The 27,797-nt window shown below is 38.4% G+C and overlaps 1 protein-coding gene across 6 annotated transcripts in view; it reads left to right on the top strand.

Moving 5' to 3' along the window:
• LOC143340790 (uncharacterized) overlaps positions 1 to 27,797 on the top strand; it is a 509,578-nt gene that overhangs the window by 201,467 nt on the left and 280,314 nt on the right. The window contains exon 1 of one of the 6 annotated variants that reach the window (XM_076763090.1): positions 13,515 to 13,620. The exons of the other annotated variants lie outside the window; for them this stretch is intronic. The gene's annotated coding sequence lies outside the window, so the exon portion shown is untranslated. Of the gene's footprint in view, positions 1 to 13,514; positions 13,621 to 27,797 lie in introns of those variants that run through there. 6 annotated transcript variants of the gene reach the window in all.

The following is a 27,797-nucleotide window of genomic DNA, read 5'->3' as shown; positions in this document are numbered from 1 at the left end:
AGTACCAGATCTTTGACACTTGACACGTTCAGAGTTTTCCAGTTGAAACAGTATCGCGTTTTCCATCGCCTCCAGTCCGTCCCCGAAATTTGAAGTTGTTCTTGTGTTCGAGCGACGCGTCATTATAATGACTTGGAAACTTTAACCCATTAGTTCTCATTCATGTTGTAACGCAACATTAATTATTTATTCTATCACAGTAGTTTGACCAATTTTTTCATGGAAACTTTCAATGGTATTTATTTCAAAGGTGTCAAGTTTTTAAAGTATACTGTTGCAAGTGATACGTTTGCAAAATTTAACTTGAAACTTTTCGAGTAGTTCGCATCGTTTATAATATATTTTTGTGACCAACTGATACGAGGTTTCTGAATATTTTTCAATATTAACCTTATTGTTTTTGAAGATTATTAATAACAAGTTGAGTGAATTATTAATTAAGGCGAAAGTGGTAGGATATATAATAACACAGCTAACAGAATTCACAGAAAAGGTGCAAAAAATAGTCAAACTGTATACATGTCCCCGAAATGTATTGTTCATCTGTACTCAAACTTTTCGAAAAATTTTCATAATACGTAATAGTGATATTTCAAGTTTTAATTAAATATTATTTTTTCGAAGCAAAACCAAAGCCAAACTTGCTGAATATTATGGCTAGTTTATACCTCGATTAGAATAATTCGAAAGTGCTTTTTGATGTGATCGAATGAACACGAATGAAGCTTCGTCAGAAATGATTAAAAAAAATAAATGGCATAATGATACGCGATAGATGGTTAAAAATGCATAAAATTTTGGTGGCCATGGACATTTCAATTGACGTAATATTGTGCACAAATACTTGCAAATGAAAAAGTTGCCTGTAAAATGGGTGCTGTGTTTGGTCACAAACGTGAACGAGAAAAGGCTTCCAAGTGCAGGTTAAAACTATTTTAATGAAATTCAAATGAATTTTTACATTATTTTCTAACAGTAAATGAGACGTTGATCCATCATTGTCAATTGGATACGACACAACAGCCAGAATAGTGGGTTAAAGACAATGAACCTTTCAAAGAAATGAAAGATACTTCGATTAGAAGGAAAGGTTATAGCCACTGTCTTCTGGGATAATATAAATAACGAAATAGCGAACAAGTATTCTTTTTGATCAGAACGCACCATTAATCTTCAATAGTACAGGCAAAATTGTCGGAATTATGCCATGAAATCATTTTCTACCCTTCATATTTTCAAAATTAGGAGATTTATTTCCAAATGTGAAAAAATTTCTTGCATTGAAGAAATTTGGATCGAATTAAGAACAGAGCTGGATAGATCATACTAAATGGATGGAATAAAAAAGTTTAAGAATAGCTAGACCAAGTATATTGATCTTAAGGGGACTATGTAGAATAATACAAATTTTGTTAGTTTTGCACCGACTTATCGAACAACCCTAGCCTGTCATTGATATCTCCAGCACCAATGAACTAACACTGCTTTGGTGCAAGGTCATAATGAACTGGAAACTTTAACGAGATGATGAATTTATTGTCGTGTCTGTTGTCTGTACTCTTACATATCTAAGTTTCATTCAATTGATTCTAGAGTGATTGAGTTGGACAATTGTCAATTCTTTTCTATCTACATACTCAGTAATATATTCATCACTATTGCATTACAATACCTAAATATATCATTTATAACATTATTCCCCCTCTTATGGAAAGTCAATTCTTGAACAATTCTTGAAAACAGTAGAACTTCGATTATTGCACGAATAACGAGTCTTCCTAGCAACAAGTAAAGTTGTGGACACTAGCGGAGATGAGTTGTGAGGAGCTACTACTTCCTGAGTGTATTATCCTGTTTCTTGTTAGATTCCCGCAATAATCGAGGTTCTACTGTAATTCCAACATGCGCATCGCATTCTACCGCGATCTCCATCGAAGGTTGCACACCCTACAAGATCGCTCTTCCAGTTGCGAGAAAGTTGCGACCTCCGCGCCATCTCCTGGCCCGAAATTCGAAGTAGTTCCCGGCGTTGCAGCGTCAGAATGTTCCGGGTGTTGCCAAAGTTCGCGGGAGTAGGCCTCGACCGGGGCAATGATTGCACTTGGAATTTGATTTTTGTCAAAGTTCCCAAGGTGAACCGTCGTCGGCAAGTGCGCGCATCTGCAAGAGTATACGTACACGTAATGGGGGGGAGGGAAGGGGGGACGAGAGAGGATCAGAAGTGGCGGGAGAGTAGCGCTTTGGCTTGGGAACTTTGTTCTTGTTCTTGCGAAGAACTTTGGCTCACCTTCCCCTCTCTCGGTCTGTTGTCCCGGCGCTCGCGGGGGCTCGTGCCATTGAACAAACTAGTCCGCTCCAACGATAGTTACTTCTTTCTTGTTACGCGGCTACCAAGTTTCGCACCAACGCGCCGCTTAGGAAGGTTGCGCCGGTGAACTTGGTGGCTCCGCTCTCCTTCGTTCACTCTCTCTCCGTTTCGGCCACGAAGGATCACCGGGGCTCGGGGTTAACGACAGCTGGCGCGTTTCGTCCTGGTTTCCAAAGACAGAGCCGATCAAGGCCAAGTACAAGGGGACTTCTTTGGCGCCGTTTAGAGTTTCGTGCCTCGTCCCAAGTTGATTCGGCTCGAACTTAGCCGCGGAGTTGCTAGCTGGGTGTTCCCCGCGAGCTTCCGCCTAACCTACTGCTCCTATACACTTTGCTCGCAGAATTTGGAATCTCGAAATTTTTTTTCTTGAAATATTCTTACGGTTTTCAGTTACTATTTTGTGTTTTTTTAAGGAAAAATTATAGCTTTTAAATTTGTATGAATTGGTTTGTGTAGGTTGGTACAATCACCTGTTTCGTGGAGGATTTAATTCGATTATGTTTGGTTCTACACAGTTGGGATATTTTTCTATAATTGACGTTTTCGTTTTCGATTCTCATGAAAATTGTACATGAATGCTGAGTTAATTTATTGAGAATAATCTGTTAATAATATGAACGATATTTTAATTCAAGCATTGGGTCTTCTTTCGAGATTCAAAAAGGGTGGGTTAAAACGTTAAAAAAGAACATTTTTTAGATGTAATACAGATTGGAAACATATTCAAAGAGAATCCAACCAATTTGTCTAGCAATGTTGTATATAGTGTTATAGTTTTCTTTGAGAGAATTGTGTTTCTGAAGAGGATTCAAATTCAGTTTTAATCAATGCTCGAACGTCAAACCAGCATTTAAATATTGAATATTTCAGTCACAAATCTAAACAAATGATCTCTTTGGACGTCAAAAACTGTTGTGGTAGATGTGTCAATCGTATTTACTTAAGTATTCAAACATTGTCAATGTAACTTCATATATTTTCGATATTTCCATATTTTTCTAGCTAATTTAACTACGTAGAAACCAGGCTTTGCAAAGCATCAAGCTATATAAGGTCCTTGCCATTACTCGAAACACCTGTAAGTTATGACTGTAGCTATTACAGCTTTCAGTTTTCATCTAACTCCTTAACGTACGATTCAATTCCAAATAATTTTTCAAACATATACTATTTAATTTTCTTTAAATTTGTTCGCACAAGGAATGGCCACGAAAACGAATATCTCGTCACTGTTGAAATGTGTTGATTTTAGTATTTAAGGCTCGATGACGAGTAGCCTCGTAATTGTGAAACTTGTCACGAGTCAGACTCGTCGTTGTACGAGTAAGGGGTTAAAAATACATTATAATTTCCCTTATTTCTCACATAAAGATACGATGTTTCGCGAAATACTAAAGATCTTCAGTGCGTGTACGCTCGAACGTCGACGTAACAAAGAAAAAAATCGATCTAGAGGGGACAGTGTGCTTTCCTCCCGATGTTTTCGTGTTACAGGGCACGTTTGTACAGAAATCTCGCCTCCCACGAGGTCGTATCGCGGCCAATGTCTCCTTAAACGATTCAGGAGCCGAACCCTCGAGGCGCAACTTCGAGGAACACGTTCCGCAAAGTTTTTCGCGTCGAACCAGGCTGTCGCGATGGTCGGGGCGGCTACAATGACCTCGGTCGATCGGATGATTAATTGCTCCCCAGCTTCTTAAGAATACTTCTATCACCTTCAGCCGCGAGGAACGAGAGAGAGACAAAGGGGGAGAGACCGTGCTCGGGACGACAAGGGGGGCGAGAGGGGGAGGGGGAGGGGGAGAGCACGCGAGGAGAGAAACAGAGAGAGCGGAGTTTGGTAGGGGAATTGTTACCCGAAGTTTAAACTTGGTTGTCGACTGCCGTTAACAAGGTTTGCCATGGGGCTGGTTCAGTAGTGTCTAGGTCTCGGGGTGTGCCACATCTCGCGCCCATGTTCATCCCGGCGTCTTGACTTCGTCATCGACGGTAGCTCGTCGCCGTCGCCGTCTCAGTTTTCCGGTTTAATCGGCGCGACCGTCTCGGTGCACGAAACAACTTCGACGTTCAGCGTCGCCGACGGTGCGCGTTCGGTGGTGAATCAGTTTTAAACGCGACGTTACGCGTCCGACTGCGGCGCGATTAGCCTCAACGTGGCCACGTACCGACGAAACTGTTTAAATAAATAAATAAATTTGGTGAGTTTTTCGGTGAAACGTCAGTGACTTCCAGTCGACGCGTACCGCTGTGCACGAGATAACGTAAGTTATAATTTGATTCAGCCTGGAACGGTGGTTAACGTTTCTCTGTCTCGACTGTAAATGTAATTGATTTAAATTGTTCCAATGGTGATTTTGGTACACGATTTTTCGAATTAATGGGCTATTTGACGATATTTTATTTTGGCTTTCAATTTTATTTTCTATATTTATTTGTTACTTTGTGATACGTTTAGATTTGGGGAAGCTAAAATCAGCTTTATTGTATCCCTATTTGTGGTGTATTTGAAAGCATCAAATTTAAAGGTTTTATTTATTTAATACATATAAAATAAGCGTAACTAGAAGAAAAAGTAAAGTTTGCAAACAGACGAGACGCAGCTGAGTTTAAACCTAATTTTAGAATATGATATACGAAATTTGCATATGAGTAAAACACAAATATAAACAATGATGATAAATATTAATTTTTTATTCAGTGTCAAGTTTTTGCAAGAACATAAATAAATGTCATAGTAAGGATACTCGTTATAAGTATTTAAATTTGGAAGTACATAGTGAACAAAACTATTTATTACAATACAAATTTATACAGTATGTAAATTTTATTTACACAGCACGAAGAAATAGCCAAGTTTGTAGCATATAAATTATTATCACTCGTTATGAGTATTCGAATTTAGAAACACATGGTGAACAAAACTATTTATTACAGTATAAATTTATACAGTATGTAAATGTTATTTAACATGAATTTAACATTCACATTAGTGAATTTAATAGAACATGGACGTACAATGTATGTTCTGACATCGACATTGCCTCTGCGCTATTAATTTAAGATTGATTTCATCATTGTGTATTAAAAGTGCCTCTATAGTCCCTCGAGCATAAGAACTCTATTTCTCAACTGTGATATTCAATATTTGAGACCTTTCAGACACATACCTTATCTATTTTAATATTTATTTATTTATAAGACACGAAAATCAGTCACGAAGTGCACAAGAAATATAATAAAAATAGAGGAAATGAATTAGCGAAAATTAATACCAAACAATTTTCTAAGTCGGGATATTAAATCAGTGATTTTTGGACCAGTTTAGGAAACGTTTTAGCCGATTTTCTTGACGGTTGAGACCGTCGGATGGCTTCGTGTCGGGTGGCGCTCTCTTTGGTGGAATAAGGGTCGTCCGAAGATTACAGAGCGTGCGGGGCTTGAATTTAGGAGGAAGAATCGTAGCGAAGCAACCACCATCAGGGGTGAAAACTCGCCCCCTTGTGCGTTCGTTGATTATATCGATTCGAGGCCTACCTAACGGAATTACGTTGAGAGTGGCCCTAACCTCGCGCAACCTTAAAGCTACAGGCTAAGGGCCATCGTCCGATATTTTCGAACGGGGCCTAAAGCCGAAGCGCCCAAAACGCGTGCATCTAGTATTGCTCGTAAGGGTTGTGCTGGACGTTTCCTTCGACGGGACGATTTTGCAAAAGTTTACCTATCTTGCTTTGCGATTGAAAGACGTATTCAATTATAGAAAAACAGTAGCGGGAAGAGCAATGGCGACGCAGTGTTGATTAATCGTTTCAGTCAAGTGTTTCATTCACTAGGATCGTTTTTAACGCGACAGTTTCACGAATACCTTGGTTCTTATCGATCTTGCGATTCATTTTTCTTAGTTTCTTCGCCGACTATCGCAAAGACGAGTCGAAGCATTCTATTTAAGGGTAGCGTGGCGACGAGCAACGTCGAGCGATTCGTCACTGCGGAAGTAATTCACGGGCGACGGTAATTCGCGCCGCGATGGCTTTTTATCGCCGTGATAAATACACGGCTGGAATGATAAAGCGCGCGCCGGTTAAAAGCTACGGATTAAACAATGAGGAAACGAGTATTCCGTCGCGAGACCCGTGCGAATTGCATGCATCGGCTTTATTTTCGACGGAGAGATGTTATCGGCGGGAGCTGTTCGGTCAATTATGCAAATTTCTGATTGTTACGGTGCGGTTGTGAAGCCGATGGTCACACGTTTTATTAGCATTTCAACGCGATTCCGCTTGCAATTTTACCGTCGACTGGTCGTTTGTATTTCGTCTTGTTTCGGACAGTTTCGAAAGTTGACGATGCGTTTTATTATCTTTATATTTAAGGGAGTATTGCTGTCTAGGCTGTCATTTCTTCGGCCTTTATTTGTGATTTTTTTTTTTAACGACAGGTAGGTTGTTTTGTAGTGACATTTTGCAGATATATTTATTTGTCTTATAGGTATGTATAGTATTTTTTTCAACAAGAAATATTAAAAATTGCGACAGTTATAGCTTCTTGTTTAAAAAAACGCATTTAAACTGGCTTACATGATATTTCAAGATCTAGAAAACCGATTGACTTCAAATTTGGAGAGAATATTCAGCAGACACGCCTTTATAGCTGGAACTAGAGATTTAAAAAAATATCGAGTTTTACTATTTTTTTTGATACGCTAAAGACAAAAGAACGATTGACAAATAGAAATTCGAAACTTGAAGCGTCGCCATTTCTTTATTTATCAGGATTTTGACTTCTCCCTAGTTCCTGCAATAACTACAACCTTCCTTATGAAGATACTTTAACCCCCTCTGTTTCAAATTATCTGGAATCCTGGAAGCCATTGGAGCACCTTTTCCAAAGGAGCCATTAAATAAGAAGTTATAATTCCCATGATTTTTAATATTTTTCCATGAAAAAAATATTGTACATGCTTATAAGATGAATAAATATGTCTGCAAAGTCTCAGTATAAAACAGCCTATCTATCATTAAAAAACAAATCACAAAAAGGGCCGTGAAGCTAGTAGAATCTTTCCCTTGTTCGTGTAAATGCAATAATGTTAGTTAAATTATTTTTGGGATTATTAGAAATTTATTGAAATATTCGAGGCTTTGTCAAGCTGAAAAATATCTTTCTATACTTTTCTACATTTGAAGGAAACGTAACATGTAATCAAAATAATGTTTCTTCTTTCAATCGCAGTCAAAGAAGAATTATTATTAATAATTGTAGCAATTAGAAGTAGCGAAATAAAGTTGTCATTCTTGAAACTTTTTCTTGTCGTAACTATAAATAGAAGTTCAGTCGCATTTGACATAACAAAAATTTGCAACAGGAAAATTGTAAACACAGTTATTATACATTCAGTTTACTTGGGGATTAGTATTGTTGATTAAAATAGTAACTTCATGGAGAATACACCTTAAAATAACGCCGTTATCAATAATAATATTTATCTGCGTTTAACAATAATACAATAAACTATTTTGCTTTCTAACTACATTCCAATACTGTTCCATCAAACTTTAAGACAAAATTAAAGCAAAACTATCATAATAAACGGAACTATTGTTAAACTGTATTGTTCGTTAAACGCTCTGAGCTTTCCTTTGTGCTATCTCATCATAGGAATTTGGTTCGGCTACCTAAATAATTAGAGAAGAAACAATAACTGTATTTATTGAAGGTAGAATGAACACGAACAATTAAATCAGTTCGAGAATGAGGTTGACTGATATTTCTATTTGCAATAATTGTTCTCGTTTTTCAATTATAGCAAGCACTAATCGTTGTTAATTACGTTCAAAAGTAAAAGAACAATTAAATAAGAATGGTTATTTGCGTATTATTCGATGCTTTTTATAATAGATCAAAAAAGAGTTTCTTTTATTGATAATAATTCCAACAATAAGTATTGACATTTGTGATCAAATTGTTTTATTTCTCCATGAAACACAACCTAATGCAAAATTTAAATTGTCTTTGTATAATTCTCAAAAAGGCAGATTGTTGAACATTTTTTCCTTGACTGCGATTAGATTTCAGAAACTATATTCAATTTCAATTTTGACACTCGAAAATATACGTAGAAATTAACTTTGTTATTTAATTCTTTATAGAGCTTGAAGAACTTTTTTTCTCTTCGTTTTAATAAACTATCATAAACAAAATTCTTTCAATACGTTATTTTTCGAACCAAAAATATGGTTAGAACAGCAAGTTTATCAGCTTCAAACGTTCTCAATATATTAGAGTTTATATACAAGAGTGACAATTTTTTAAAAGTGTAACCACCTTTGGGAGTTCAACAACAGTGGCTAGAGATTATATCAACCCTAACGGAATTGCTTTAACACGCAATCGTCCAATCGGATATTTCTCATAATTATTTTCCAAAAATTTCGTCGAAATCTCGCAACCTGAGTATAGCATGATCCCTGAAAAATTTCTTTTCCTCCCATTTCAATAAACTGGAAAACCAAATAAACCAAATATTTTTGGACTCCAAACCTTCTAAATATATTAGTGTCTATATACAAGACACAATTTTCTAAAAGTGGAACTACCTTTGAGAGTTCAGTGACAGTCGCAGAGATCATATCAACCCTTCTATCAACTCTAACGGAATCGCGTTGTTACGCAGCCGTGTACTGCGCACAATTGTGTTGTAAAAATGTTTCCTCAGAAATCTGGCGTCCTGAACGTGGTCCCGTCCATTCTCCTACGAGCGATCATCGAGGAAAATCGAGCGAGACCGGTTATTCTGGTTCGCCAGTGGAATCGTCGGGCGCTCGCACGATAGCGTGATCCAATTTGTCGAAGAATGCGCTATCGCGAGTAACTGCGAGACGGCGCGGCGTAAGAAGAGGCGAAAGGGGTAGATGGGCTCGCAAGGACGCGGGGTTTGAGTGGGCGTAGGAGGTCGGAGGGAAACGATAGACGACGGCGAGGGACGGGAAGCCGAAGGGGCAGGCAATTAATACGACGCGGAGGCATGCACGTCGGCAGGCAACGGCGAAGGTTCGCTTCATTAGGGCCCGAAGGTAGGGCGGAAGGGTTGATTTTTACCCCGAAAACCCTCCCACTGCCGCCTCATTGGTTTCCAATTATCGAAATGCCGTCGCCTTGAGGCATCCTCGCCGCGCACCCTGTCCGTCTCCTGTCCCGGACACCTTTTGCCCAGGCGTTCGTCGCAAATGCGCCCGTAATTTATAGTCGAAACGCGCGAATCGTTTATTCCGCTCGAGATACGATAACTCCGGCTCGTTTCGGGGGGTTGTCCACCTTGGAGGATTCTATCGCTAGCTAGGATATGTCTGTTGGACGAGTCGAGGACGATTCGCGCTCTTGGCGAACCTGCCATCGAGCAGACACTGGCATTTTATTCAAATAATAATTTACAGACGAAAACCAACGTGTAACAATTTATTTGTTTCGATAGTCAAGTTTTTACTCGAAGTATTATTTGATAAATGGGGGTTTCCCGCCTCTACGGTCAGGCTACTGTCACTTTAGTCCAAGTCGACCAGAGACAGGCAATGTTTTATTAGAATAGTAGTTAATGGATTGAAACGAACGTATGAGAATTTATTTGTTTGGGTAGATCAATTTGTATTCATAGTTTGTGGAATATTTAATTGTATAGCGAAAATTCTGAGTTTTGTTTGACAAGTGGAGAATGAACAGGTTTTTGCTCATCTCTGCAGTGAAGCTACTGTTAATTTAGTCCAAGTCGATCAGAAACAAGCAACGTTATATTAGAATAATAATTCATAAACAAAAACCAACATGTAACGATTTACTTGTTTCGATAGTCAAATTTTTATTCGTAGTTTTGTCTGATAAATGGGGAATGAACAGGTTTTTGTCCGCCTCTACGGTCAGGCTACTGTCACTTTAGTCCAAGTCGACCAGAGACAGGTAACGTTTTATTAGAATAATAGTTAATGGATAGAAAGCAACGCGTAACAATTTATTTATGCCATTCATTTGTTTGGATAGTTAAATTTCGATTCGATTATCATGTAATTTTAATTTTTCATTTAACCAAGTGAAGTATAAACAGTCGTTCATCTCTTACTCGTTTGAAATTTTTAAGTGGTCTACTGTCAATTCTAAAGACTGATGTACTTTAAACAAATTTTTATATAATCCATTGATATTATCATTATATACCTACAAGCTTCTTTATTTCCAAAAATTTTAAAGTCGAAAAACTTGCTGTTATTAACCTTCTTAATGAGAAGGAAGAATGCTTAGGAAATAAACGTGTTCAAAAAAAGTATTCTGTTTGGGTTAATTTTAGTTTATCGAAAAGAGGAGACCAAGGGAATTTTTGATTTACGAAAATTATTACATAATAAAGTTATTTCTACTAATATATTTGAATGCTGAGAGTTAAATTAAACGGTTTGCTATCAAAAATGTTATCTCGATTATTTTCTTAAGTTAGGAAGAAATACAATGTTTGTCATACACGATAATTATACAAGATCAGTTGTTACGTCTCATCTATTGGTTTATACATACTTTTCTTCTACACAGACCAAAAATAAATAATCATTCATACTTTTTGTGTCAAAGAGAGAAATAGAAATTAGTTTGCATTCCATCTTGGCTCCCACTAGTGATCGATGTAGCAATTCCAGCATCCCTGTCTCAAGTTGCAAGTTAATATTTCAATTCTGGTGCATGCATGAAACGATCGTTGTTCGATTACTTGTTGGAAACAACAACTGGTCTTGATTTCTAGCCATCTAGTGTTTGATTTTGATAGATTTGACAATAGGTAGATAGATCGACGATAGATTGTCGCTCGGTGTTGAATCGTCACAATTGTAGAGAGTAATTGAATCACGAAGTCGTATGTGGAACATCGACGTGGACACATCGCGCTGCGTACACTCGAACAAACTTAATTTGTTGATACATTGTGTCCACTGAAATGGTATTTCAATCATCAGTCATATCTCGATATAAGATATCCTCCAACACAGCAAAATTGAGTTCACCAATAGACGGGAGAAGTCTTCGTACACGTATGTGAGCTACATTGTATCTATTCATGGTCTTACTTTATTATATTTTGATCAATTCTGTTTGAATTTGTGGAGTCTAACTAGAAAAGTTGAATTACATACGCATATGTTACGATTTATCGTAGAAAAATCGTATCAGAAAATAATATACTTCCTCGTGAAAATAGTGTATTCTTACGGTGCCAAGAATGTGTGAGAATTAGGGTAAATTTTGATGCAACATAACATGGCGTAAAAATTTTAATTGTCTAGAATACCAGAAGCCCATAGTTTCAGCACGCGAAGCACTTTGAAAGTTCGTTGGAAAACTGTATTAAAATTACATTGAAATCGCGTAGACAATTTTTCTAGCCAATCAGCGAACAATTATCGACGTTGAACTGGCACACGTTACATCTTTCAAACAGTCGTATTAACACTAGAACTACCGAAGTGGTCAAAATTACCTTTTCGTAATTTCTAATAAAAATTATAAAAAGTATATTCCACTAGATTTGCACTTTTTATTTCCATTGCATTATACATTTCCTCGAGAATCTATCGTTACAATTTCTAGGACACAAGTAAAGACATCATAATTGCCAGTGATTTCAGTGTTAAACAATTGCACTATCTATTCGTAAAATGACCCATTCGTGATTTTTAACAAAAATTATTACAAATTTACTTGACTGGATTTTTGCAAAACCGAGTTTTTCTAGACGAGGATGAACAAACCTTTGTTTTCATTTCATTATACATTCCCTCGAGAATCTATCGTTACAATTTCTATGGTACAAGTAAGTACATCATAATTGCCAGTATTTCTAGTGTGAAACAATTGCACCATCAGCTACGAAGTACGTCGATGAAAAGTAATTTGTACTCTCCTGTAAATGCACTTGGAACACAGATCACAGTTTCCATAATCCCACATACAATTCACCCTCGATCGAGCCTGATATCCGATATAAAACAAATAGTTGCCCCGATCTGCGTGTAATTGGTTTGGAATCCTCTGAAAACCGTCTCGTTTCCGAAAAGCCCGACCATTGGCCCGAGTCCGTGGTTTTTCCCAAGACAGAGTCGTTCGATTGGCAGCTCGGGAACAGTTCCGCCGCCCATTATCGATCTCGATAGAAATAAATAATCATAACGGGTAACACGGAGGTCGTAGAGGGTGTACGGGGGTGGGATCGAGACAAGTAGGATTCCGGAAAGCAGTTTAGCGAAGCGTTGCAATACACCGCGTTGCAACGGGCCAGGGATTCGAGGAACGTCTATCGAGCATGCAGGCGGGCGGCGGGTAGTCTTTCAGAATTTTGAAAATGCAACGGGCGAAGGGTGTTCCTCGACGTCGGAGATCCTGGGAATAAAGCCTGGGGATCCAAGTCAGCGATGGTTCTCCGTAGCCAGTAGAAATCCTGGAATCCCCACGAGCGGCTTCCGCACCTGTTTTCCGGTGCATCGAAAAAGAGGCGGGCGTTCTTACGCGTGCCGGCGGACAGAGCGAGGTGGCGCGAACGGGAAGAAGAAGAAGAGAAGGTAGCGGCTAGAAGGTAGCGTAGAAGAGAAGGAGGTTGAGGTGGCGGCTGCAGAGTAGGTGGATGAGGTGGATGACGAGGAGCAGCCAGCGGGAGGAGGAGGAGGACGATGAGGACGAAGAGAAGCAAGAGGAGAAGGAGGAGGAGAGGGATGGCCGGGGTAACCAGGCGGGGGTGGTCCAATCAGAGGCGAGTGCGGGTGGGGCAGAATACCTACGCCCTCTCACTCGCGTTACCTCCTGCGACTCTCCTCATCCCCGTTTCTCCGCGAGGTTGGAATCACCGCCACCTCCAGCCACCACTATCCACCTTCTTCCTCCTACTCCACCTTCGCCTCCTCCTCTCGCACGAGCCTGGCCTCTCCTCCGTCCCCGAGGCCCCCGCGGCTCCTGGCGGCTACCCAAGACAAGTGGCCGCGAGAGATTCTCACGGCATGAGCGGGGATCGTTACGTACGACCGACGGCGAGGATATCCACGGCCGAGGATTTCCACGACGATTTCCGCGCGAGTACGCGTCCGAAACCATTCACCACGACGCGACACGCAATGCTGCCGAGCGCGGACACGAGACGTTGCGTACGTCCGGATGCCAGGATCCGCCAGGTGTGATTTAACCGAGCCAGAGGGGCGAGGGTTGCTACTGCCCGATCACGCGGTCTCAAAGTAAGTAGGCGAAACGTTACTTTCCATACCTTTCCATGGGTGTGATTCCTCTGGTGATCGTTCCGAGTCTCGAATCGTCGGTATCGCCCATAGAGGTTCTGAGTGATTCTGTCGTTGGTCAAGCGCGACGAGAAATAAACCCGACGTACGACGAATCGTGAAAGGGGAAACTAGTGTCGGTCGTGCACGGTCGGGTAAACACCTGTGCGCGAGATAGAAACCCGTGCAATCGGGAAACGGGGACCCGGTACGAGAAAAGATAAAGACAACAACAGTGGGGTGTGCTCGAATTGCTCGACCAAAACGCGGATGATTCGATCCTTTCTGAACCATTTCACACGATTTGCCTCCGTGAAATATCGCCGGCCGTCTCGCGGTGAACTGGCACCATACGTGCACGCGTGTGCCTCGAACCTCGGGTCGTTCGCGTTCCCCCGAATCGTGCTGTTTGGCTGAACATCGTCGGACGCTTCTACTGCTTCTGCTCGGCTGTGCAGAGGGAACCGTGTATCATCGCGTTGCAACCGAATATTTTCGTATCTAGCCGCTGTTCCTACGCTCCTTGGCCTTTGCCTGGAAATACAGTGCTGTGAATCGTTGTAGTTTCGAGGGATTTTTACAGAGTATTTTCGCGAGATAACATTTTGTGAGACGGTCGAGAGTCTGAAGTCTTCCGTAGAAATTGATCTGTAGAAGCGTTGGTGATCGCGTGTTTGATTCGTGACGATCGTAAGCTACTCCAATGTGAATTGAGTGAACTCAACTTGTGACATAATATTATTTAATCTGTTTTCATTTCGAGGAGAAAATGCGATTTGTTGGGAAAGTGATCTCTATGGAAGGCTTTAGATTTCTTCAATTTTAACAAAATTAAAAGCAATAGTTGATAGGGAAATTATGGTTATTCAAAAACATCAAAATTTTTACTCCAGAAGCACTATAGCGTCTTTTAAAAATTTTAATAATTATGAGTTCCGAAATTGGAATTTCAAAACAAATTACATGTTTCTTCATCTTTTTTAAAAATCAAACGCAAATTGATATTCCGGGTAGGTAAAGGAAAACAGAATTTTTTTCGTGGGACTTTATTTAATAAAAGTTACATTGACACATCATCTACGCTCAAATTAAAACTAAATCAAACATTGTGATTTGAAATATTCTAATATGTGATAACAATAAGAATAAATGAATTCCAAAAACACATACAAATAGGAATTTCATCAAACCTAAATGGAACGATTGAACCACGTGTTTCAAAAATGTTAACATGAATAAAACATATTTATTCTGCTGTCTTTTTTCACTAGTGTAATCAAATTTATGGGAAACGAAATAAAAATAAAATGAAGGAGTATGTCGACCATTAGATATTTTTCGACTGTACTCGTTCTTATCATTATCACTTACTGGAATATTTGACTACTTCAAATCAGTGTGTTTGTTACACATCATGTTAATGCAACATTTATTAAATAAATCTATTGAGGAAGCGTTGTTCTACTTTGCTCTACTTATTAGAACGATTAATTTATTTAGGTTCGATTATTAAATAATTCTCATACAAAAAAAGTACGTATTACTTGTGGTATAATTGTTAAAATTGAATAATCTCTAGTTTATCTATTAAATTATTAGGTGGCCAGAAGCTTCAGACATTCACCATTTTTTTTCTTTCTTGCTTGCAACATTTTGCGATTTATGCAGGAGACTGTAATTATCAATCGAATGTCTTGTTGCGTAAATCTACCACGTTTTGCGTTTTGTGGTTTGTTTTTTCTCTTCGAAGCAAGGAACTGTTAAACAAATAGAAAAATTAAACATATATTATATCGAGGAGGGTACATAATCGCTATAATACAGCACATTCAACGCTGATATTCGTTTTAACTTCAACTATAATGACCACATATTCTGAACATTTATTTACTGCAAAAATGGTTTCATGATTTTGTCAAATACGAGATAACGATTTGTGTATTTACTGTAGCGTGTCGCGACAGTTAGAAAGCATAATTACTACATTCAATCCGCCCTTTTAAACAGAACTTTAAGAAGTTCAAGAAAACTTTATGTTCACCAATAAGAGAAAAATTTCTAGTAGTTTACCCATCTTCACTAGAATGTTTCTTCTCTAAATTATTGACCAGAAGTTAGTACTAATTAAATCATATTCATTTCTTTTCAAGTATGAAAAACTCAACTTAGATATTTTCATTGAAAACTCGTTCACCTATTTCTCATAAAAAATATTAAGAATTCCTTGAACTTACACTTCTAGCTTTTTATTAAATACAGTATATGATTCTAACTGCACATAAATAAACTATTAAAACACATAATAACTATATATAAACTATTACTTGGATCAACTGAACTGTGAATATGAATTATAAAATAATCGCTGTCATAGGTACATTTGTGACGTTTGTGATTCACCAAGAATACAGTATATAGTTTTAAGTGAACATAAATAAACTATTTGACTTGGTTCAACTGAACTGTGGATATGAACTATAAAATAATCGCTGTCATAGGTACATTTGTGACGTTTGTGATTCACAAAAATTGAACCAATAGAGATATCTAGCATGTAATAGTGAATGTGTTGAAAATTTGCTACTAACATGTATGTAGATATTCTAGAAGTTTGCATCCCAAAGTTCAGGGCAACGCCTTTTCTCGAAGATGAGACGTTCGTTCGACGTTAGTTAGACGTCACGTAGGACGACAAAATGGATAGGACGTGGAAATAGGGCGATGAGATTATCTCGACCAATAAAGCGAATGGTTCGGAATGACTGCAATTATTTCGTGGCGCGTGTTGTCGGTGCCGATTGGACGAAACCGTTTCGCGATGAAGGGAGATAAAGACCTCTGGATACACGCGCACCTACCCGTGGTCCATCGTGTACTGGCGTAAACGAGTTAATCTTCGATGGGCCAGAAATTGGTACGAAAAGGAAGGATCTACATCGAACTCGTTAAAAAATAACGAACGGTACGCTGTCGTTCTTGAAAGTACTTAATCGCTCGTACGAAGACTCGACAACTGAGCACGGATTTAATCATTATCCTCAAGGCATCGAAAACAAACGTAATCTCACTACTCTCGTAACAGCAAATGTTTGTAATAAAAATATATACGTTCAAAGACGCGACTGCGGTTCTTTTAGTAACTGGAAATAAATGTTTTGTAAATAATTTCGAATTAGTTCGCGTGTCACGAGCGTGACTTACGTAAATATTTATCGCCAGAAAGAATTTATAATTTAAAAGACGTTTGACGCAGAGCAGTGGAATCGAAATGAAGTCTCGCGACAAATGGAAATTACAAATTTACCGGTGAAAGGCGATCGATTCTCTAAAATAAGGCGATCGTCGAATATTCTATTCTTGTAGCATTCTGAAATAGATGCATCGATTAAATTCTTAAGCGTCGGTGCGGCTAATTGCGAATACAACCAGAATAATGCTATGGAAAACGTTTTAAATTTGTTGGGGAAATTCGAAGAAAATTGGATCGATTGGAAATTAAGAAATCGAGTATTACATATCATCACATATTACCTTATATAATATTCTGATATTTGAATACAGTTTTTATCGCGTGTATAAAAATTAAAGCAAAATATTGCTCGTAGTCATAAAATTAGTAACTGTTCGATCCTAAATACATTCATTCAACGTGCTGTGTAAGATTGATATAATTCAGAAAAAATAATAAAGGTAAATACAAGTTAAAAACTAATATTGATCGAGTGTGTACAAATGGACAGTTATCTTATTAGCGACAAACGAGGTCAATATCTTTGACAAAGTGATACGGAGTAAATTATTTTAATTTAAGCGTGTCAAAGAATAAAATTTGAATATGAGAGACATTTCTAATCAACCGTACTCGTATTTGTTTTTTCGAGCCCTGCGAACACTTTATCGAGAAATCAGTGATACGGTTATTTAATTATGTTTTCGTTGTCGAGCATTGAAACGCTATGCACGTGAGCCCCCCCGAGAAAATGTGTCACTATAGTTATGTGGAGCTCGACGGGAGGAGACGCTTTATCGTGCCGCCTCGCGCGTATACATTTATATTTAAGAGGGAGGACGAAAGTTTGCTGACAACATGGCCGACACGTCTCTTAGTTTTTCTACTCGTCAGTCTGTGCTTTCATCGTCCGGCAAGGACGACCTTTATTCTACTCTCGCTTCCACGGTGCCGAGAACCGCCCACTGGCTGTCTATCTTGCGAAGCAATTTTCAAGGATAAAAGAGACGAAAGTGGCCGGCTCAGCCATTACGGGGACGCTCGTGAATTCGTTTCGATAAAATAGATACACACAGGCTTCTAGAAATTTCACTTGCACCGTTTTCTCATTTACGACAGACACGAATAATATACCTCTACGATTTCCCATCGATCGACGAGGCAATATTCTCAAATTCGGTGGTTTCTCAATTTCCAGAACTTCGTTTCGTTAGATTACAATTCGATTCTTCAGGGTGAAAACAACCCTTAATGATAGATAAGTGTTTCTCTATTTCATTGCATCTTTTTGAAATTATTGAAGATGGACTTCAATGATTTTCTTTATACAGGGTGTTCGGCCATCCCTGGGAAAAATTTTAATGCGGGATTCTAGAGGCCAAAATAAGACGAAAATCAAGAATACCAATTTGTTGATGAAGGCTTTGTTAAACAGTTATTAACGTTTAAAGTTCCAACCGTACTAAATTTTTTTCTCGAAAATGCGCAAGATTTTGGGGGTATGTCCATTCACCAAAAATGATTGTAATTGATCCCCGCAACCGAAAATAATTTTTCCAAAACGATTTAAAATTTTTTTTTTCCGTCGAAAAATTTCACACCTCGAATTTTTTTCTAGAAAGTGGGTAGGATTTTGGGGGTATGTCTATTCACCAAAAATGATTGCAATTGACACCCGCAACCGAAAATAATTTTTGTAGAATTAATTAAAAATTTTTTTTTTCGTCGAAAAATTTAGGCACCTACCTCCTGTCGATTTTTCTAAAAAATACCTTTTTCATTTTTAGTAATTTTGTTTGACGCCCTACAGAAAAGTTATCTAATACTTTTTTGTAGGTACCCATGAGCTCTACTTCAGAAAAAAGTTTCATTGAAATATATGCACAATTGTAGGAGTTATGGCTGTTTGAAAATTGAACCATTTTTATGGGGTTTTTCTCATTTTGCGGTGTCAAGAACCAACTTTTCGAATATTTTTGCGATTTGTACGTATTCTCCACCAAAATACGCGTAGTTTGCTTTTTTAAACATTAAAATCGTCCAATCCGTTCAGAAGTTATGATGTTTAAAAGATATGCATGAAATTTCAGTGAAACATATCAACGCTATGGTCAGACATGAAATTTTCGGTAATGAATTTTTTTCTCGAAACTGAGTAGGATTTCGGGGGTATGTCTGTTGACCAAAAATGCTTGCATTTGACCCCTGCAACTAAAAATAATTTTTCCAAGTCGATTCGAAAGTCTTTTTTTTTACCCAAAACTTTCTGCACTTACTCGAATTTTTTTCTCGAAAGTGGGTAGGATTTTGGGGGTATGTCTATTCACCAAAAATGATTGTAATTAACCCCCGCAACCGAAAATAATTTTTCCAGAACGATCTGAAATTTTTGAATTTAATTGGTAATAACTTTTTAACGAAGCCTCCATCAACAAATTGGTATTCTTGATTTTCGTCTTATTTTGACCTCTAGAATCCCCTATTAAAATTTTTCCCAGGGGTGGCCGAACACTAACAAAAACCAAAGGGTGGATAATTCTTTTTTCACAATAATTCGAACATCGATAACTTTCACTCAAAATATTTTTCACCAGTGAAATACTAGCATACGTCAGTAATTCCGTTGAAAATATAAATAAGATCCCCTATTAAAATACGTACGAATATTGAAACTCGATCGTCTGGAGAATTAAGCCTGGAACAAATTTCTTTTCTTCTCGACCACCCTGTGTATTTCGAGGTCTCGCGGAGCGGATACGTTAAAAAATAAATGTGTCGCCCGAGGCTAACGACTATCACGATACGGCGAAGCGGTAAATCCGTGCACGTAGAAAGAAGAAACTGTCAGGCAGGAACGAGTTAACAAGTCTGCGATCGACATGGCCGCGTCAAGCACGTCGAGCAATTTAAGCAGGCAGTCACGCGAAAGCACGACCACGGAACACGCGAGCACGTCGTCGAGGGATTTCCACGATCGTTGGATCGCGTATTTGGTTAATCGTCGAACCACCGAAAATCGCTAGGCCACGGAAAAGCGGGACAGGCACGTCGATGTTGATAAAACGAAACGAGAGATACAGAGAAGTCAGGGCTCGATGACGAATAGCAACGATGGGGAAAACACGTTCGACGGGAACGAATCAATGAATCGAAGGAGAAAGTGATACCGCGTCGCGGTTCATCAATGAGAGAATGCCGTTGCAGAAACGTTAATATTCTTCGCCCGCTCATTGATCGACTCCCTCATTGTTCCCATTGTCGGGCGTCCATGTTGTCGTAATTAATATGAACCCATTATACGCGGAGTCCAATGCGAGCGTTAATGTTTAATTGCTGAAACGAACGAATGTTGATGAAAACTTCGGTTGGAAAGAGATGTATTATAAAATTAAGATTGTTCAGGGCAGATACTCCTTTCTTCTTGCTTTATTTTATTGCTTTCGTTCATCGTGGAAGAAGAAAGAGTTGTCTTCTGCGAGCACTTTGTAAGGACAATCACAATTGCTATTCTTATTTCATGAAAAAGTGAACTAGCAACATATGTCATAAAATTAAAATTGTTCAGGAAACATACTCCTTTTTTCTTGATAGGTGAGGTCAATTATATTATTGCTTTCATTTATCGAGGAAGAGGAATGTTATGTTCTCTGAGCATTTATAATGACAATTTCTATATTTATTATTTATTGTCATACATAATTGGAGGTAACAAAAATTAATGTAACCAATGTTTCGTGATAGGGGAAATAGCAGAAATTAATAGATCTCACAGTTATTGTCATTTGAAAAGTACCTTCAAGTATAAAAAGATTGATAGTATGATAAAAGATAGAGTCCACTGTACATGAATAAGATTTCATTAATTATTTACAAACTATGTGATAATTAAGTTGACCCGGGTTATAACGTAGAATAATGTTCATCCAACAGCTGGGTCTGTCTATTGGCGTTGTTATAAAAGAGGTTTCATTAAAAACTTTTTGTATCTTGCTGCAAGTAAACGCACAATTATATAATAATGAAGGAAGAACAGCGTGTCGTAGTATAGGTTGATTATTTTTCTTTCCTCTTGGGGTTTTCTTTCTTGCATCGTAGCTTATACAAACGCTAGCAGTTGGTATTAATAATTAAACAGAATTATATTCATATAATAAAAATTGTTTCTAAAAATGCGGTTTTTGTTAATTACAATGTTGTATCTAACATATAATTCGAAGGAAAATAAATATTATCATCCCTTAAACCGTTAGATTAAACAAATATCGTTTCTCAAAGCAATTAAACTCGGACATGAACGTTAAGGGGTTAAGGGGTATTGGCAACCTTGTTCTAGGAGATCAATTAGTAGCTTACGTTTACGTGGTTCCTTATAAAATAAATTTTAAAGCTCAGAAAAATTACATAATGCAATTAATATGCAAAGATATAAGAAATACATAAAGCAAAATACGAATTATTATATTTAGGGGTTCAGACCTCTACGAAGTTCTCATTTGATTAATTCTACTAACAAAAATATGAACTCGCTGTTTACTAATAATAATAACTCAAACCGAAATATCAAATAATTCGAAAAATTTACTTACCGATACTAAAGCTTTAATATCTTGCAAGAAAAGTATCTGCCGTTAAGATGTATCAGCAACCTTTCTCCAAGAGGTCAATTAGTAGTTTACGTCTCCGTACTCCTTCATACAATATATTTTAAAGCTAAAAATTGATTTCTCTCGACCACGAACGCGTTTCACCGTCGAGAAGCTATAATCTGTTCGCACTTGCGCCCACATTCCGTGGGTGCATCGGCCGCGTTGCAATCTACCTCGGTTGTTTCCAATTCTATTCTCTACGGTGCGGCTGGCGGCTGGCGAGGAAACGCCACGGGGGCGAAAAAGCGGGAAGAACGAGCGGGTAAGAGAACCGAGCCAGCGGAAACTTTTCCCGTGCAAAGTACCACGCGGACTGGCTCGAGGTTATGAAATTCTGATGGCTCATAAAATGTAAGAAAATTTACAGACTTCGTCCCCCTCTTACCCCCCACCCCCTATCTCTCTCTTTCTATCTTTCTCTGGTACTTCCTGCCGGTCCTCCGGCCTTCCAGCGTTGTACTTCGTTTCTCCTTCGTTTCGTCCTGCCGCCGGTGGCTTTGCGAGCCGAACGGAAGAACGGCCGGAGGGAGCGAAAGGGGACGACGGCGGTGCTGGCGGCGTAAAGTTTAAAACTCGTGGCAATCGATTAGGAACCTTGGAAAAGAAGACTCTCTGGTCTGTTGCTCGCTCGCTTCGCCAGCTTCGTCGATTTCTCTGTTCAGCCACGGACCCCGTTCCGACCCCCTCGAGGCTCATCATCGACTGTTAAATACGTCGTCCTCGAGAAGAACGGATCGCTGGTCGCCGTTCCCCGCGATTATCTCGCTAGTTCGAGGACCGTGGATTTGTGGATTTCAATTTGTCGAGGGGGTCTTCTAGTTTTGACCGCTCGAAAAGGTTGATCCATTGTTTTCGTTGCGTTTTATCGGAGTTCTGGGCACTGAAAATATGGTTCTAGATCGTCAGTGTTCACTCGTAAAACGTTCATTTGCAGTATATTTTTAAGATTCTCTCTCCAAAAGGTTCACATACTACTTCTTCTGCTTCTTACATTTGTATTGTTAAATTTTGTGCCGTAGATTTCAGTTGCTCACGAATTTCGAGCCCCTTATATGGTCCTTGGACGTTAGAGCCGTATTTGGTCTTTGCTGGTTGAATTCTCTACATTCGTACAAAATATGGTTTGTTGTTAGTGGCGTGTTTCCACAGGAACTGCAGTTTGGTGGATCTCTTTTATCAAGGATGTAGTCGTGTGTTATTTTTGTATGGGTCACATACTACTGTTTTAAATTATGAAATAATTATTGAAATTATTAAATATATTGAATATATTGAATTATTGAATTATTGAATTATTGAAATTCAAAAAGATGTAAATGTTATAGGAATCGAAATGTAATCGTGTGAAATGTAAAATACGTGTTGAAAAATTCTACATGAACGCAAATTAATTTACTTTCGATACACTTATTTGGACATGGAGGAAGTTGTGGTCAATTACCAAATTTCAATGGAGAAAATTGTTATAATGTATATAACTGCTTGCGGGAATGGAACCGTCGTGCGTCGAGGTCTCCAACTTCACGCCATTTCCCCCAAAACTAGTGTCTCTGAACATTTAATGACTAATAAAAAGGTATCGATAGTTTAATCTTCCGTTTAAATTTATTCTTACTTTTGTTTCTTCAAACTTTATAGGAACTAGTTTTATAGCAATATAAAATTTTCGCCATTTACATTAAATCTACATATTATACAATAATCAAAGTTACACGATATTCAAAGAGAATGGAAAATAATAATTTCTATCCGTATGTGGCAATAAAGCAACATTATTGTTACTTATAAATTTACAATGAAATGTAATAGTCTGTAATACACATATTTATAAAATTCATTCCATAACAGATATCAGAATTTCATATATCACTTGTACAAACAATGAATAAATTCTTTGATTCAGATGATCTGTTTTAATCTCACCTTTGTGAAAAATTAGTAATGTACAATTTTGGTAGATACTCCTGAAGTACATAATACCAAGGGTCATTAGTGACCCAGGTTCGACTGACCAAGAATTGATAGGTTTTATGCGGTCGATAGGAACAATGTAATTTTTCAGACTTATTTTCAATCGTTAGGTACGTTTTCCTCGGGGGAAAAATGACCTCTGATAGCTGCGGGACATCGATTCGTGGATTTTAACTGTCCGCCCGATCGACGCGAGCCAAACGAGAGTCTGGTTACGGGCAATGAATTTTTGTGCGCGAATGGCAGTGTTAGTCAGGCTGCGTCTTCCGAAAGGTCATTCTTTTGGTGTAATCGACTTCTGACGTTGCCAAGATTCCGTTATTATCGGTCAAATTGCAGCTGCTTGATAGAAGCCGAATGCACGGAGGTTTTCGAAACGTTATTAACTTGCCAGATATTGGCAACCATTCAGCCCGGTGTTCCTTGATTGGTAGAGGATTATCAGTTCTCAGATAAATGGCGATTCGATTGATTTTTCATAATCATGAACTGCACCGAATTGAAATTTAATTCTTTTGGCGAGGAATTCAAGAAATGTTCCTTCGAAAATTGTGTAGAATATAATATTTTACTTTGTCAGGCGATGTATCGACGTTAGATAAAAAGAAAAAGGTAGTCAAATATAGAATAAAATTTCGTTTCTTGAAAATAAATTTCACATAGCCGATGAAAAATAATGAAACTCTTTTGAGTGTGGACATTTATTTCGACTACACATTTTCATCGTAAAAAAATATAAACGAGGATTCTCTTCAGACATTCTCGTTACAAATCACATCGTATATAATAGAAACTAGCAAACATTTATTATAAAACGTAACTGTCTACAAAATCTACATATCTGATTGACAAGCTCTACATCTACGCAGGCGGGAATGAATAATGATAAAATCGATTTGTTGGTAAAGTTTGTTTCTCAGCTCTCATTAAATTGAACCACTTTACTCAAAATAGTTGTCAAATGATTCACATATTCAATGTTGCTGTAAAGTGAAATTGACGTATACATTTATAGTGCAGGAAATAAGCAAAATTGTAGAAATTAAGTGGTAATGAACCATGCATGGTCAGACACAATGAGCAATATTTTAAAAGCTACATCTATTAACATCGTCTCACACATGTATTATCTTAGAAACCATTTCATGTAAGAAAATACTCGAATTACTAAAAATTATAGAACATACATAAATTCATTAACTTTTTTATTTATTGTTTATAATGCAACACTGCGATTCAACTCTTTTTCCTCTGTAGTTTCAAAGAAATTTTTATATTACATAGTTTATTAAGAATATTATGACAGTACTATTAATATAATACAATGCCAACAAACTTTTTATCACAGTTCATATTTGTAAAATTTCTTTAAGTTAGATGCGATCAGTCATTGTGTCGATCAAATGTAAAATTTTTACAACTTTAAACCATATATTAAGCAAACAAAAATAAAAGGGATATTTCTTAAAATGATATTTTTATTTTAATTTTTTTCTAACGAAATTAATGCAATATCGTATATTTACTATAAAATTAATTATATGCCAGCAAAGTTAGCGACAGTCTTTCGAACGTTTTCTAACTTAATTATCGAAACAAATACGTAGTGAAACGTTCAACGTTTCAGTCTTCGTTCGCGATGCTTCGAGCAGTTACGTCTTCATTTGGACAAGGATTAATATTTTTAGGGGCAAACAGTTTGACACTATCGGCCAAGAATATCTCCGGTCCCCCCAAGCTTGTCTGCCGTATCCTCCATCAACGTTTTCTTGCGCGGGGAAGATGCGGGAAAGGGTTAATTAACAGCAACGAAATGAATAAGACATGATCACGGGAAATTACGCGAGGAACTGCTCAAAAGGCGATGCCCGAACTATTTTCGTCTATTATCGAAACTTCTCGATTCACCGATTCCCCCCCTTTCAAGAAGTCCAGACGTTTTGTGAGGCTCTGCCAGCAGACGAGACGACGGTCGAGAATATTAGATGCCTGAAAGGAGGCAACAATTTTAATCACCACCCCTGACAATTAACTAATTCCGCGCAGCCAACGATCTCCCCCATTCAAATACGATCCTTCCGTCAGAATTTTCGAAATTCACACAGCAAGATACGATTTTTAAAACGCTTCGACGACTATTTACGTGAAACCATGTCCGTGAAGCAATCTCCGCGTTTCTAATAATAACGAGACCGGCGCAACGCAGTCCTGGCGGCTTTCGAAGTACACGTAGAGCGTATCTATTTTAACGCCGAGCACTTTCAAACATCGATTTCTCCGTACAACTTTCTTTTCCAGGCTATTATCTTCTCCGTTTCCACCATACTGACCCCTCCACCTTTCAATTCTAATCGCGTCTAGACAAACGGTTGAATATTTTTTCCGTCGCAATTTCATCGGATCCCCCCCGTCGTCGTCGAAACCGTATTTACTCGAGGATAATTCGTTCCGGCCAGACGCGGGAACACGGGGAATAGTTTCGCTGTCGCCTTTATCGCGTAATGACGCCCAGCGTCTGAGTGAAAATTGTATAGGACGCAAAATTCGCCGGCTGGTTTGTAGCGGGGAATCTTTAGGCGGCGATGCTCGCCCGACGCTCGCCAATCTCGCGCGTATAATTATGTATAAAGGCGACGACGACGATGACGACGTCGATGGGGCCGGGAGTTAGCGACGGTGATGGCGGCGGTGGTGGCTCGCCGCTCAAAATACGTCTAAATATTAATGAGCCGTCCCTGCCTACGGCGCACCACCTTCGTTTGGGCATTCACGTTTTCCTCAGACGCTGGCTGTGTGTGGGTGGTCGGCTAGTGTGTCGAAAAGTGTGTTTGTGCAAAATTAACGCGCAGAGAAGACGATCGAGATCGTTGTCTGGGCGAAACGAGTAGATCGACGAGAACGCCTCGCGGGCAGTGTTCGAGCGAATATGGAACGTCGTGGACGTCGCGATTCTCGATTATTATTCGCGATAAAAATTGCATCGCATCGGAATAGAAGCTATAGGTGTATTAATACAGCGGGAGACAGTGGTCGAAGTTGAGAAAGTTTACAGGAAAGTGTTCGCGATCGTTGTTTCTCTGTAAACGGGGTAATTTCATTGACTGACTCTAGCGCATTTCCGTACGCGGAAACGTTAGATATCTCCGTACGTATTTCCAATTTAAGACCGGCAGAAAGTAGCAGTGATCAATAACTAAATGGATATAGGTGCCTGGTGCGACTGTTTCTATTGTCGATAATGAGAAGCGTCGGTCTACGGTATAGTTTTTTTTCATGCGCGATTCCAGGAGGACGTAGTATCGTCCAGTGCGTGGACAGACCAATTGCAACCATGGATCCGCGAACGGGTCGCAAATTTTAATGATTAATGTTTTACGCGCGTAAAATACGTTATTTATACGATGCAGTACAAAGAATTATACAATTCTGTACAGAAAACATCGATAACCTTGGAAACTCTAAGAAAAATGACTTTGGATAAAAATATTTCTTGCAACATAATGATTTCTTGGAATCATTAATATAGCATGCAAGATATAGAGGCCAAAATAAGACGAAAATCAAAGATACTAATTTGTTGATTGAGGCTTCGTTAAAAAGTTATAGAAACATTTCCGGCCACGCAGTATATTTTCGGCAAAGAATTTTTTTCTCGAAAATGCGTAGGATTTCGGAGGTATGTGTATTCACCAAAAATGATTGTAATTGACCCTCGCAACCGAAAATAATTTTTCCAGAACGATTCGAAATTTTTTTCTTTCAGCGAAAAATTTCAGCACTTATCCGAATTTTTTTCTCGAAAGTGGGTAGGATTTCGAGGGTATGTGTATTCACCAAAAATGATTGTAATTGACCCCCGCAACCGAAAATAATTTTTTCAGAATTAATAAAAAATTTTTTTTTTCGTCGAAAAAAGGCACCTACCCCCTTGTCGATTTTTCTTAAAAATTCCTTTTTCATTTTTAGTAATTTTGTTTGACGCCCTACAGAAAAGTTGTCTAATACTTTTTTGTAGGTACCCATGAGCTCTACTTCAGAAAAAAGTTTCATTGAAATTTATTCACTATTGTAGGAGTCATGGTCGTTTGAAAATTGGACCATTTGTACGGGGTTTTTCTCATTTTGTGGGATCAAGGACCAACTTTTCGAATATTTTTGCGATTTGTACGTATTCTCCACTAAAATACGCGTAGTTTGCTTTTTTAAACATTAAAATCGTCCAATCCGTTCAGGAGTTATGACATTTTAAAGATTCGCATGGAATTTTAGGGAAGCATTTCTGGCCAGAAATT

The sequence above is a fragment of the Colletes latitarsis genome, chromosome 4, assembly GCF_051014445.1.
Source record: "Colletes latitarsis isolate SP2378_abdomen chromosome 4, iyColLati1, whole genome shotgun sequence".
NCBI classification, from domain to species: Eukaryota; Metazoa; Arthropoda; class Insecta; order Hymenoptera; family Colletidae; genus Colletes; species Colletes latitarsis.
The sequence above is the reverse complement of the archived record's forward strand: the minus strand, read 5'-3'. Positions and strand labels throughout refer to the sequence as shown.